Source organism: Cyprinus carpio, chromosome A13 (genome assembly GCF_018340385.1).
Source record: "Cyprinus carpio isolate SPL01 chromosome A13, ASM1834038v1, whole genome shotgun sequence".
In the NCBI taxonomy this organism is placed as follows: Eukaryota; Metazoa; Chordata; class Actinopteri; order Cypriniformes; family Cyprinidae; genus Cyprinus; species Cyprinus carpio.
This window is the reverse complement of record NC_056584.1, coordinates 30,139,536-30,152,743: the sequence shown is the minus strand read 5'-3', so window position 1 is coordinate 30,152,743 and position 13,208 is coordinate 30,139,536. Positions and strand designations below refer to the sequence as shown.

The 13,208-nt window shown below is 37.0% G+C and overlaps 1 pseudogene; it reads right to left on the bottom strand.

Annotated features, from left to right (window-relative positions):
* Nucleotides 1-1,383: 1,383 nt before the first annotated feature.
* Nucleotides 1,384-12,680, bottom strand: LOC122147323 (annotated as a pseudogene).
* Between the last annotated feature and the right edge of the window lie 528 nt (nt 12,681-13,208).

Below are 13,208 nucleotides of genomic sequence, written 5' to 3'. Positions count from 1 at the left end.
TCATTTACCCACATGTCATGTCATTCCAAACTTGTATTAGTTTTTCTCTGAATGGAAAAGAAGCAAGGGGATGTTTTGGAGAGGGCTATGCTTCATACACTTTAAACTGAATTGTCGTTAAATATGCTGGTCAAAACTCCAAAAAATCACAAAATGAAAGCACCATGAAAATGGTGTCATTTAAAAGTAGGTTTGGTGACACCATTATATGCTATATTCTAACCCGTCTGACAGGGATCCCCAAATCAAATGAAAAGAGGCATTTTCTGGCTGAAACTGTCTCCTTTGTGTTCCAAGCGGTAAGTAAACATTTTCAGTTTGGAACTAAAAACTTATTATTAATTAAAAGCCTAAATTAAACACACTGCCAAACATCATTTGCGATGTGCAAAATGTGGGCCAACCCCCCCACCCACCAACCACCATATTTAAGGTTAATATGTAAATATTGTTCAACAAAGTGGTTTCCTGTAGTCTGGATTTTTTAAAACACGAACTAGCAGGGTGAGATTTTGAACTTTATTACATTGCAAACACTCAGATTTGTAAGGGTTGAAAGGTTTTTCCATACCATGTATATTGTAGCACTATATAATAGTTTTAGTAAAAAATAATGTTGCATACTGTATAGACACCATGAAGATGAGACGTCACCAAAACTCACCAAACGGATTGGCTGGAAATGGTCCAGAGGTCTGTCATGAGCTTGGGGATAATGTTGAGCAGAGAGAAATGGTCCCCGAACTTGCTTTCACACGTCTGCGGTTTGAAGTTATTGGGCTGGCGTTCTTCCCCTAACCAACCGCTTTACAATCCTTTCATCTTTTCTTACCTCCACACGATTCCAAGCCCCACAGCTGTCCCATCTTGGGCACTAATTGATTCACGAATTGTATCTCCGTTGTATATAATAAAACCTTTTTATTCCTTTTTCTACAGATTTTACAAAATAAAAAAGATACAATAATAAAAAAATAAAGAAAAAAAAACAGTTGGCAATATTTCGTTCTTTTGTCGTTTAGTGGATTTTTGGCCACTTTACACTCAAATAATGAGCTTCATTAAGCTAGTGCGCTCTTTTAAAGCTCTTGTTCACCAATTTTCTTTTGTCTCACATTGATTGATAGTGTTCTCCGAAAAATCTCTTGTGCCTTTGAGATGAGGGAAAACGGGGGAAAGGGTTTCACTAAAATATGCCATGCGGCATCATAAGTGTGCTTGATCGCTTCATAAAACAATAAATTTTATTGTAAGATACAGGTTGCCAACAAATTGTAGGCTGGACTTGGATGATGAATTAAACGTCCTAAAGCAGTTTCCAAAAGCAGCGTTTCTTTTGGCGCGTAATGAAATACATTCCTGTTCTAACTGTCGGGAATTAGGTCATGGGATGTGGGTCCTCTGAAAGATGGTTATTGGAAGACGAAGGGCCTGCTGTAGGCAGGAAGAGTCATTGGTCACTGGAAGGGACCGTTTGTGATAAGTGGGGCATTGATTGATGCATTTTCATGTATTTAAATGAGACAAAACTGAGTTCCTTGCTCTTTTTTGTCCACTTGTGGGGATGGAACATGAGCCAGTTAACTGCATGGGTCCACTTTTGCCCCTCGGCACCCATGATGAGGAAAGTTGCTCCCAAGATTGTCCAGTGCGGGAGCAGGGACAGTTTTTGCTCCATTCTTGATGTTATAGGCGTGAGCTTTTTCAAGTCTTCTTTCATCAGTATTCCCATCTTCAGAACCTTCTTCTTCTTTTGTGCTGCGAGAGTGTTTGCGGTCGCCCTTTCCTTTTTTACCTCTTTAATCTTTCATCTTGAGACCCCCCCCCGTGCTGTAGATAAAAATATGCCCAAAGAAGAACGCGGTGGACTTAGAGCAGGATTCCCAATTTTTGTTTGTCAGACGAACAGTAATTTTCCAGTAATTTGCACACAGAAACATTGCATGTTCACGGTTTTTCTTCTGCTTGTGGATTAATTGGTCACAGACATGAAGTGTAAAACACAAGTTAAATAGAAAAAAACTCCCCCCCCCCAAAAGTTTTACAAAATTTTTTGTTTTTACGGGGGGGGGGGTTTGGAAAACAAACATGAGGGTGGAGTAAATGATGAACAGGAATCTTTCATTTCGAGTGAACTGTCCCTTTAAAAAACACCCAAGGGGGATACGACCTGAGAGACCTTTGGGGAAAAGTCTGGGTTCCTACCTTGTCGCCATTTGTACTTTATCCATTGGAAAGAAAGAAATGACCCCATGGGAAAAACATTTTCTTATGAGGACCACGTGCTCAACTCCCCCGGCCCCCTTGCCTCCCATGATTTCTGCTGTCTCAAGCAACAAGAACCTTTCACAACGAGCACAACAGGAAGACACCAAGGCTATTCCAGAAATACTGGCAATAGTTTACATCTCCCCAGAAGAGCCATTCATTTCAAAAAATGGATGGCCACTAATTGCACTCCACCAGGAGGCAGGACGGGAGAGTCCAGGAAACCGAACACGACTTTTCAAAAAGACAGATTGTTGAACAAGCAAACACCCCAGTCAGTAGCCCCAACCATCTTACAACCACCTAACCAAATTCTTATTGGAAAAATTTTTCTAATGTTTCATAATTCATTATTTATTTGTTTTTTTTGGTGATTACATTTTCATTTTTCTTGTTGGGGAAAATTTCAACAAGTCTTGTTTATGTTGGGAACTCATTTCAAAGAGGATTACAATAATCTTTAGCCACTATTTTAGGCTGTGGCATTTACCCCATCCTTTTTTCCCACCCTCAGTTTTAAAATTTCATATGTAACTTTTCTTTTGATTCAGAATTAACTTATCTGCCTGTTATTTATTAAAAATATAATTAAATAAAATTAATACAAACATGAATTTTGATTTAATGCATGTGTAAATGATTAGAAACCAAACCTCTAGCTTCAAATCCCATCAAAAAAAAATAAAAAAACATAAAACAGTGGAATCCACTGATTCTTCAGGTTCACTTGTTTCTATGTTGCCCATTTTGGAGCATAAAACATGAGAGTTGGGACAGTACAAAACCTGTACACCTCGCCACCATGTCGTGGAAACAGAAACTCATGCTGCAAGATTGCTGAGAGCAAATTCATCCCAGCATTTACCTGGAAAACGCATCTTGAGATTTTATGCATTTATCAGTGTAAGTATTGCTCTTTTGTTACTATAATACAACATTTTCACCGCTTCTCTGGAACGTACCAGAATGTATGTTCTAAATGGTTTCTCTGAGTTTAGTTCGCATCTGCATGGGGATGTTTGCGTATTGGCATCAAATATTTTGTTAAACGGATTTCTTACGCTTCGACCATAATTTCTTGTTGTTCTAACTATGGTGTAAGTTCTCGCTTCAGTATAATTTGTTGCTTAGTAAAAGTAGTAGGCCTACTGTAGCTGTGTCAGGGGACTCTCAAACAAGACAAACAAAATTGTTGAAGTCTCCCAGAGCCACAGGTGTATTAAAACTTTGGGGAACGGAAAAGTCAGGATTTCAAATCACTTGTTATCAGCTCTCTCTCTTAATGTAGCATATATATTATTAATGTACTTTTAAACTATTTTCACTAGATACAGACATGCACACATTAACTTTAGTCACAGCTAAGTAGAACTATAAAATAAACTGTACAGCTCACATGGCTAAGAACTGGAGTTATGGCTATTGGGTTTTTCTCTCTGATCAGGTGATCACTCATGACCCATTAATGCTTGTGGGGATGGGGCCAATCGTGGTGACAAGGAAACCACAAGAGCTGCTTTAAATGATGGCAGTAGTCTGACAGCCGATGAAGGAGGCAAAGACAAGGAAAAGTGTTCACCCTGAGCATTTGCAGCCTTCTTCAATAATTCTGAAATAAAACCTTGCCTATATGTGCAAAGCCAGAGCCAGCAATAGACTTGAATAGAGCTTTGGGGGTTGAGGGGTTTCAATAGAGAAAGACCGTTAGAACTGGTAACATTTAGTGTTAAAAAAATACTGAACTGGCAGGGAACATCAAAACATCAAAATGCACATTACTGTTTTGCATTATTATACAATAATTACTACTTTATTTTCTAACTGAAATGGATGAAATTCTAGCCCTAGGCTGTGAAAACCATTAAAATGGTAGACCACTATAAACACTTAAATCATTCTGGACAATTTTAATAGCATTTATTAAGTTAGAAATTATATAAATGCATTTGTATACAATTAGCTGATTCGTGATAATGCTCTAATTAATTCTGGCTTTTGTTCAACTCAAAGACCTGTCAGTGCAGAGCTGTGATGAATCTTTAAAGAAAGGAGTCTCTATTGCTGCACTTTACTCTAATTAGGCATTCTTTATATAACGTGATTAAAAACATTTGTCTTTAAGTTTCCCCAGAATCACCATTAGAGAGGGAAATAAAGTAAGTTTAAACCACTGAGGTCACAGGTTTTTTTTTTTTTTCTGACTTCACCCAAAGGAGTTAAATTCTGTCATCATTAACTTACTTTAATTCTGACTTTCTTTTTTCAGAAAAAAAAAAAAAAAAAAAAAAAAAGATATCAGAGTAAAATTTCTTCTTTTTGTGTTTTAGAGAAGAAAGAAGCATCATAGAGTTTTGGAACAACATGAGGGTGAGTAAATAATGACAGGTTTTGTTGTTGTTGTTGTTGTTGTTGTTCTTTCCTTTTACAATGGGACAGATATTCTGTTCTGTCCTAAAAGAAGTAGATCACCAACATAATTTTAAAATCAATCATTGGTTAGTCATTGTATTTTACTGTATTCACTGCAAATATTAAATAACAATAAATTGAAGGAATTTTATTACATAAAATATTTATTATTATCTTTATTTATTATTTGAGCACCTGAGATGTAAATAGCTCTCACTAAAAAAGGAGAATGACAAATCACAGATAAAAAACTAAATCACACATATAAAACTGAGCCATTTAAAATCTCAAAAACAAACTTATAAACAATACATTTCATTAGCTCTATTCAAAATTAAAATTAGATCAAATTAAAATCAGCTGTGTTTAGAGCCAGTAATACACTCTAATGGAGAGTTTTTTTCTCTGCAGTGGTCTGCACATGCAAAAACCTTTAAATCATTTGACAAGTGTGCTACTGTCCAGAATGTGTTGATACACTGATTACTGCTACATTGTTAAAAGTGGCCATAACATCCGAGTAAGATTAACAATAGAGTGCACTATTAAACTTTACAATCATAATAAACTGTACAGCACTAGTCAACAAACAAGTCATGTGAGCAGGGTACCAGTGCAATGACGTGAGATGGTGATCAGGGAGGAAATGAATCAAAAGCTGTAATATCCTGCCATGCATTCTACTTTCAATATACGAAATATTAGATCTCAAGAGCTGATAAATAGTGGAATTTTTAAACATTATAACTCATTTTCTGATGTCTGGACTTCGCTTTCTGACTATAATGTGTGTAAAATCTACATAAATATAGAAAGAACACTCAGACTACTACTAACAATATTTTCTGGTGTCATCTGGAAAAATACATGCAAATCCTAAGAGCAATAGGCCTCACAGCCAAAAGATAAGTCAGGCTTATGTGTGGCTTTACTGTGGCTATAATCCTCTCTGCTCTCTATAGGGAAGGCTTTCAAATGACTTTTTACCTTGAAACTCTTTTATTCAATGCCAGAGACTCATTCTAGAGATTCACATTTGACAGATCAACGGAGCTCCAGTCAGAATACATCACTTTAAACTAACCATAAAGAATCCAAAAACTATTACAACAGGAATCCTCCAACACCGTTAAAACTGGATGTCCCTTTCCATACAAACTCATGTGTCCCATGCTTTCAAATCTATTAATACAATGTTTTGTATATTATTTACGTGGAATGTGATATCTTTCTAACTGAATTCAAATTCTCTACTTTGAAAATATGTTTATATGTTATTATAATTTAATTCTGTAATTTAATGATACATTGCTACTAGCATGAAAATATTGTATTTTTTATTTTTGTACAATATATTCTGTTTTGATGCAGATTCAAAATATTAAATATATTCTTGTGAATAGCTAATTTTATTATTATTCTTAAAAAAATATATCACTTTTCATTATTGCACAGTAATGTTACTGCAATTAATAGAACAACCTCCTCATATTGTATCTTTTTTTTTTTCTAATGAGGTCACCTTTTTATATTCACCCTATCTATATATTAAAGTGGGCACTTTCCCATGCTAGCAAACTGCAGACTTTCTCAATCAGTTTTTTTTTTTCATCACATATTTTTTATGTCATTATGAAGAGATCATTTCCTCTAGAGACAAGTTATTAATGTTGTCAAAATTTAATGTCTCAAAAGTTAATATCTTACCAAAATCACTGGCGCAGTAGTGCTCCATTATGGTGTCAGCTTTCAACTCATTGTCACACAGGGTGGACACACTTTGAAAACTGTAGGGTAAAGAGAGGGAAAAGTTAGTGTCTAGAACATTTAGCCAAAACATTTTGGTATTTAAAGAATACTGCGAAAGACTTGTTTTGTTTTGGGGAAATCTTTTTGGGAAATCTAAAAAATGTGCATACTTTCAAGGTAGTAACATCAAAAATAACTCAGAAATATATTTACCTATGAATAATTCAACCTGCCTACATATATTTTGTCTGACAAACTGATAGTCCCCGCCCCCCCAAACTTGTGCAATTGGTTGATTACGGTGTTGCTGTTTCAGGATGGTTGGGATAGATCAAGTTTTTTGCCATGTTTACACTTTTGTGAAATCAACCTACGAATTGCTTACTTGTAGTTGTTATGTGAGGCATCAGTAATGTTGCAGGATTCAGTGAAAGATGAACTCAATTAAAGGCCTCTCAACAGTTTAAGCACTAGTAGACACACACAACCAAATGGAAAACATTATTTACTAAAATGATGTGATTATGTTGATTCTAAAACTCCAAGGGGGGTTGGTTTCGTGCACTTTCATTTTCAGTGCTGGGACTCATTGTGGGGGCAGCAGGCCAGGGCAAGGAGTTATCCGCAGCGTTTGGAAGCCAGAGAGGGAGAGGTTGGCAGCTGCTAGTTGTATTTCTCACAGAGGAAGGGAGTTATATAAACCAAGATAGGACTTTCAGTGGTTATGCACTATGAAATCTATCCCTACAGAATCTGTAGTGTCACTAGGGTATGTCCAGTTCGACTGCATTCAACTGACCTAGAGGAAAATAATTTGGCACTCTCCAAAAAAGGAGTATCAGGATATTATAGAAACCCTAATATTTCAACACACTTTGCAGATGTACGAAGACAAATGCAGGGGTAAAACTTTAGAAGGTCACTGTGAAAAACTTTACTTCGCAGCAGGTTTGACAGTAAAAATGTTCCATGGACATTGTTGGGCAAACAGCTGTACGTGACCTTCTTTTGAGCTGACACGCGATTTGCTTGATCTTATTTTAAACTGTAAAGCTGTCACACACAGCAAGTGAAAGTACAGATGTTTAATTGTGCACATGCAGTCTAAACTCTGTTCAGTTTTTTTTTTTTTTTTTTGGACTTTAGTATTACTGTATAACACAAACACTGTACACATATTTAGATATTTGGAAGTTCAAGCATTTATCAGTACAAACAAAAAGGTCATTATATCTAATTGAGTCTTTTGTATTGTTTTACAGTGATATGTTATAAATAAGACATTACTTTTAAATATACATGAGAAGTACTTAGAATATATATATATATATCTAGATTAGGGGATACCCTTAGATTATATATATTTTTATATTAGAATATATATATATACTTATAATAATAAAACCCAATAACCTTTTTGTTTCTTGGGGTGGATGTCGGGCTGATCTGCTTGGGGTGGGTGAAGGTATGATGTTGTCATTTACTCAGAGCTGGGTACTCTTTGAAAGGTTTACAAAACAAAAAGCATCTGGTAAAACAGAACTTACTATGTGCCATCATCGTCAGCCATACCCTTCCCGGTTAAAAAACCATGGAGTCAGAGTTTCTCACTCAGCCTCAAGCACAGCCATAGCGGTAGAATAATGAGGAGAGGGGTCACAGTTCACCAGGCTTACAGTGCATGGGTCATAGGGTGAGTGAAAACCCGCCTGTAAGTTTCAATCGGCAAGTTGGAACCCTTTAGCAGAAATTCTGGCATACAGGGAATATTCGGCAAGTCGGGAGACGTGTGGTGTTTGGTGAGTTGTGCCCTAGTGAGTGTGTTCGTGGAGGAAACTTTGTTTCATATTCGCTCCAACGCTGTAAGCAAACTGCATACAGCGACGCGAAAATGTCTTTGCACTGCAGAGCGATTTATTCTGTTTTGCCAGGGGTGGCTCACTGGCAGGATGCCCGGTTGGAAACAGAGCCAAAGCAATGTGTCAGGTGACTGGAGGAAAGGGTAAATCTGAAAAACCAAGTTTCTGCATAGAAGTGTAGTGCCAATTCAGAAGAACCCTGAGTGATATCAGAGCCAATACTGCTTTTTTTAAATTTATTCCCTAAATTTCCTGTTGAATTCCTTCTTCATGTTCATTGAAACGTGTACAAGGAAAATAAACAGAACTGCTTCTGAAAAGAAAAACTTTTTAATCAGCAAAAGTGCTTTAGTGATACGTTTAACAGCTCAGTCCTAAACCGGTTTCTGCAATGTAAAACCTGTTGCTCAGGTAGACTAAATAAAATTTGTAGTTCATGTAGTACCTTATAACTCAAGTTTCCAGACCACAAACAGGTTTAACCTAAAAGTTCTAAAAACCTTACTGTACTGATTTGTTTGTTTCAGTCATATTAAATATTATTTTGCGACAATAAACTTGAAATATAAACTCTGTTAAGTCCTTTGGAAAACAAACTGATCTCATATGTAGGTTATGTATTTATTAAATTTTGTTTCCTTTTTTTTTTCTTTTTTTTTGTAGTGCTGGTGACGGGGACTTAGTGCAATGTAAACCACACATTCAAGACAAGGGTCAATGAAGTCCATGAAAATATATTTTACTTCAAAGGCTAAACGTTTTTTTCACAAGAAGGGCATTTTTATAAAATATTGGTCAAAAGAATGGTTGATATATCTTTTACATTTTGCGTTCCGTAATGTTTACTGGATAAATTTGACCGGGAAAAAAAACCCTATGATGTGTGATTAATGGCGGGGGGCCATCCCTGTGATACTACTCCTATATTGGACAACATGTCCCACTAGTTAAAATATCATTTGAAGATTTTTTTTTTTTTTTTCCTGGGCAATAATGTTGGAAATGTTAGTCCTTTTTTTTTTTTTTTTTTTTGCACCCAGATTTTAAAGTATGTTGCTTAATATACCCATATTGAGATATTTTTACAGGGGGTTAAATACTGACAAACTGGCCCTGGTCTTCCTTATTACTGAAAAGAACTTGACTAAAACCATCACTAAACTACTTTTCACAGTTTGTCATTGTGGATATACGAGTGCATTGCAGTCCTCACATTTGTCTCAGAGAGACTGCTACACGTGTTCCGTGTCTGAACGATTTCTGCATCGCTGACTTTCTGTATCACAGTTTATGAGGGAAATGTTCAGTTTAAATAGCACAGGTCATAATTTTATGGCTCATTTGGACCCTTGAAGTTATGAGCAGCACACTTTGGACTTTAAATCATTACATTACATAACCCAAAACATTAATCAGGTGAAAAACTGCGGATTTATGTCTGTTTAAATGTAGTGGCGAAGAGACAGAGACAGGTTTACATGTTTCTTTGAATCCCCCCTCAGGCAGCAGGCCTCTGCATTCACCAGAATCCTGCAAACAATGGAATACACATTCACTCTAATCTGAACTGTTAGTTTGTTTTATCCTGTACTTATTATGTCGGCCGAATCAAATGTTTCAGTCCTGTTTTATAATAAAATGTAATCCTCTCTGTAAAATGTATAATGTATATCCCCCCAGTGTCATCAAGAAAAGCTGCAAAAAATAATGATTTTTAAACAGGTTTCCACAGAAACTTCCCTCAGTTAACAAATAGCCCTTGCCAAACCCACACCCTGGTTGAAACCAATGTCACTACTAGAAGTTGTCTCTGCACATTAGAAAAAAAATGTTAACATTTTCCATAAAAAAAAACCCTTTCATGCTTCAGGTTTAAAATCATTTAAATGTTAAATCACAGAGATTAAGCATGAAATATGCCCCTTTTTTTTGATTAATGTTAAATATTCCAGTGGGGTTGTTTTGTTTTGCTATCTGTCTGTTAGAGAAAATCTTTATTTGTAAAATGAAAATATTGTTTAAAGAGGATTTTTGCTGCCTGTCCAATGTGATTTTTCGGGAATGTATCGTTTAACATCAGTCTCCAGAAACAGCCCATGATGCATGTCTGAGGGGTCTGGTTGTGGGCGGGCTGTGTCCCCGGGTTTCCCTCAAACCACAGGGGAAAAAACAGCTCTTCATGTCCCGGTCTGCTGGAGCTGACGGAGAAAGGGCGGAGCGACTGGCCGTGTCAAGCAAGGGTTTGTCTGTCAGTTTCTTAAATCCTGTTTCAGCGATGGTGCAACTCCCAAAACACACTCACTGGAACGCTTGGCGCGGCTACTTTCCATCAGGTGTGTAGAAAGACATTTCATATTCTGCAAGTTTTTACTTTTAGTTCATTTCTTTTGATGGCTATGGTTTTGTAATTGATTTGTTCAAGGTCCCTCTTTCTGTACTCTCTCAATTTGCTCAATTTTAGGAGCTTTTTTTCCAACAGAACCCAAACTTGGAGTATAAAAGTGTGTGGTCATTTTTTTTATAAGCCGCTTTTTTTTTTCTTTTTTTAAGACTTGTATCCATCAATCTAGTATGAAAGAGAGGTGGCATGTTTTTCACCGTTTTTGCAGAATATCATGACTCATTGTTTTATCTATATTATTATATATATATATATTATATATATATATTTTATATAAGCTATTATGATTTCACAGACTAACTAAACCATCATTTCCTTAATTTTGCTTTTTTTTTAATAATAACAATTTAAAAGATAAAAAAATTGCTTTTATTTTTGATTGGAGTATTTCATTTTTTTTTATGTATTTTTGTAAGTAAATTCAATTTTCTTTTCGGGTAACATATGAATGATATTTCATTAGATACCATTTGGCAAGCATCCAACTGTTATGTTAGTTTTTTATTTCTATATGTATTTCTATATGTCTAAGAAAAGCTGTGATGTGATTCATGTGAAAAAAAAAAAGATTCATTTTGTATACAGCATACACTATGATACATTCATATTTTTCTCATTGTTTTGTACACGGAAGTGTAATTTTTGCATCACTTGGTGCAGTTTTTTTTTCTTATTTCATTATACTTTACAAATGGTTCTGAAAATAAACACTTTTTTAAAAAATTATTTTAAGCTTTTTATGTTTTATTTTTATTTTTTTTAGTTAAATTTGTATGTATTTTTATAGTGTATTGTCCTGTTTGTGTGGTTCAGCACCATGCTCAAACTTCCCCTGAACACTAGCTACACTCCCATTTCTCCTCTCTTTTCCTTCCTCTGTCTATTACAATAGTCCTTCTCATCTCAGTGAGACAAAGTAATGTACAACTTTTCAGACTAATTAGTGATCCAAAGGGTTTGGCTGCCTGGTTAATTGGAAACCTAAATGCACGATTAAACAAGAGAGAGAGGCATGGCGCAGTCAGGAATGCTCCTCTCCACATTCCACATGAGATGTTGCTTTAGATAGTGAAAGTTTTTTGTCCTTCCAAGAGCTTTCCTTAATTTTACTTTCTCAAGAGCCTCAGGCTAAACAGAGCTAGAGAAAATCCACCAATAGGACTTATTGTATAGATCTATGGAGACTTAATGTTTATAATTTTTCCTCTTTTTAAACAAAAAGAGTTTTTGGAATTGGCAAGAATGAAGCACTGATGCTTTTTATAGTGCATACAAATGTTTCATTAAGAAACAATGCTTAAGTAAGATGGATATGAAGAAATATAACTATATATAATGCTGTTAAAATTAGATTTTTTTTCCTGCTTATTTATGCAAACTTTAATGAAATCAAAACCTGTTTAAAGGCAATTCTACCTTTCAATGAATGAATCAATAACAACTGAATCACTAATACAATTGTTCTTGTAGGTCCTACTGGAGTCTGAGTGGCGTGACTCTCAGAGAACTGCATAGCAATGCACAGATCGTTGTCGATGGGAAACTTCTCGCACTGTAGCATCTCTGGCCAGGGAAAGCCATAGGTCTCCATGACCGGAGCGCAGCTGTCCCGCACCGCCTCGCACAGAGACCGGCAGGGGTAGATGGGCCGGTCCAGGCACACTGGAGCAAAAAGGGAGCAGAGGAACACCTGCGTGTCAGCATGGCATCGCTTTGCCAGGAGGGAAACCAGTGCCTGCCTGCGTGCCTAAGGCATGGTTCTCGTGGTCAAGTCGTTTGGCAGGCGCATCTTTGTCGCCCACGTTGTAGAGAGACGCAGGTCGGCTGGAATGATCCAAACACTGTGGCTGCTTGGCAAGAAAGAAGCGGTCATTGGGGCCCATGTTCCGATTGCAGCTGTAGTAGTACGTACCCTCTGCCGAAGTGGCTGAGGGTGGCAGAACAGCGCTAGGGTCACAGCCTGGGTCAGAGCCACCTGCCTCTTCTGCTCGCATGCTTTTAAGTCCGGTGTAATCAGAAGAGGAATTGGGGGAGGAAGTGGTTCAAAAAGGATGAATTTTAATCCTATTGCTTTACGTCTTTGCTTTTGTGTTTTTAAAAAAAGGGCACAGAAAAGACAAAAAGTGTTGGGTTTTCCCCGTTCTTGAGTAGGGTTGTCCATTGCCAGTGTTGCCACATGCAGACTCTCCTGAGCAGGACAGGCTAAGTAAGTGGCAGATACAGAGCTCAGCTATTCTCTGTAGCTTGACTCAAAGTTGCACCGTTATGTGCCTATTGTAAACAGCCACGCCTGGCCACTCAAGGGGCCATATGAGCTTGACTAACCCCTGGAGTAAATGCTTCGCACCTCCCCGCACACCATTTTTTTCCCCCCCCCCTCACCTGGTTTCCCCTTCGTAAACTGATAAGCCCCCATTGTCCCCCCCGCCCCCATTGTCCCATGCCATTTGCTAGTCTCACAACTCGCTGCTGCCAGTTTGCGCCGCGGCGACATATTGGTTTCAGTCCCACCCCCCCCCTCG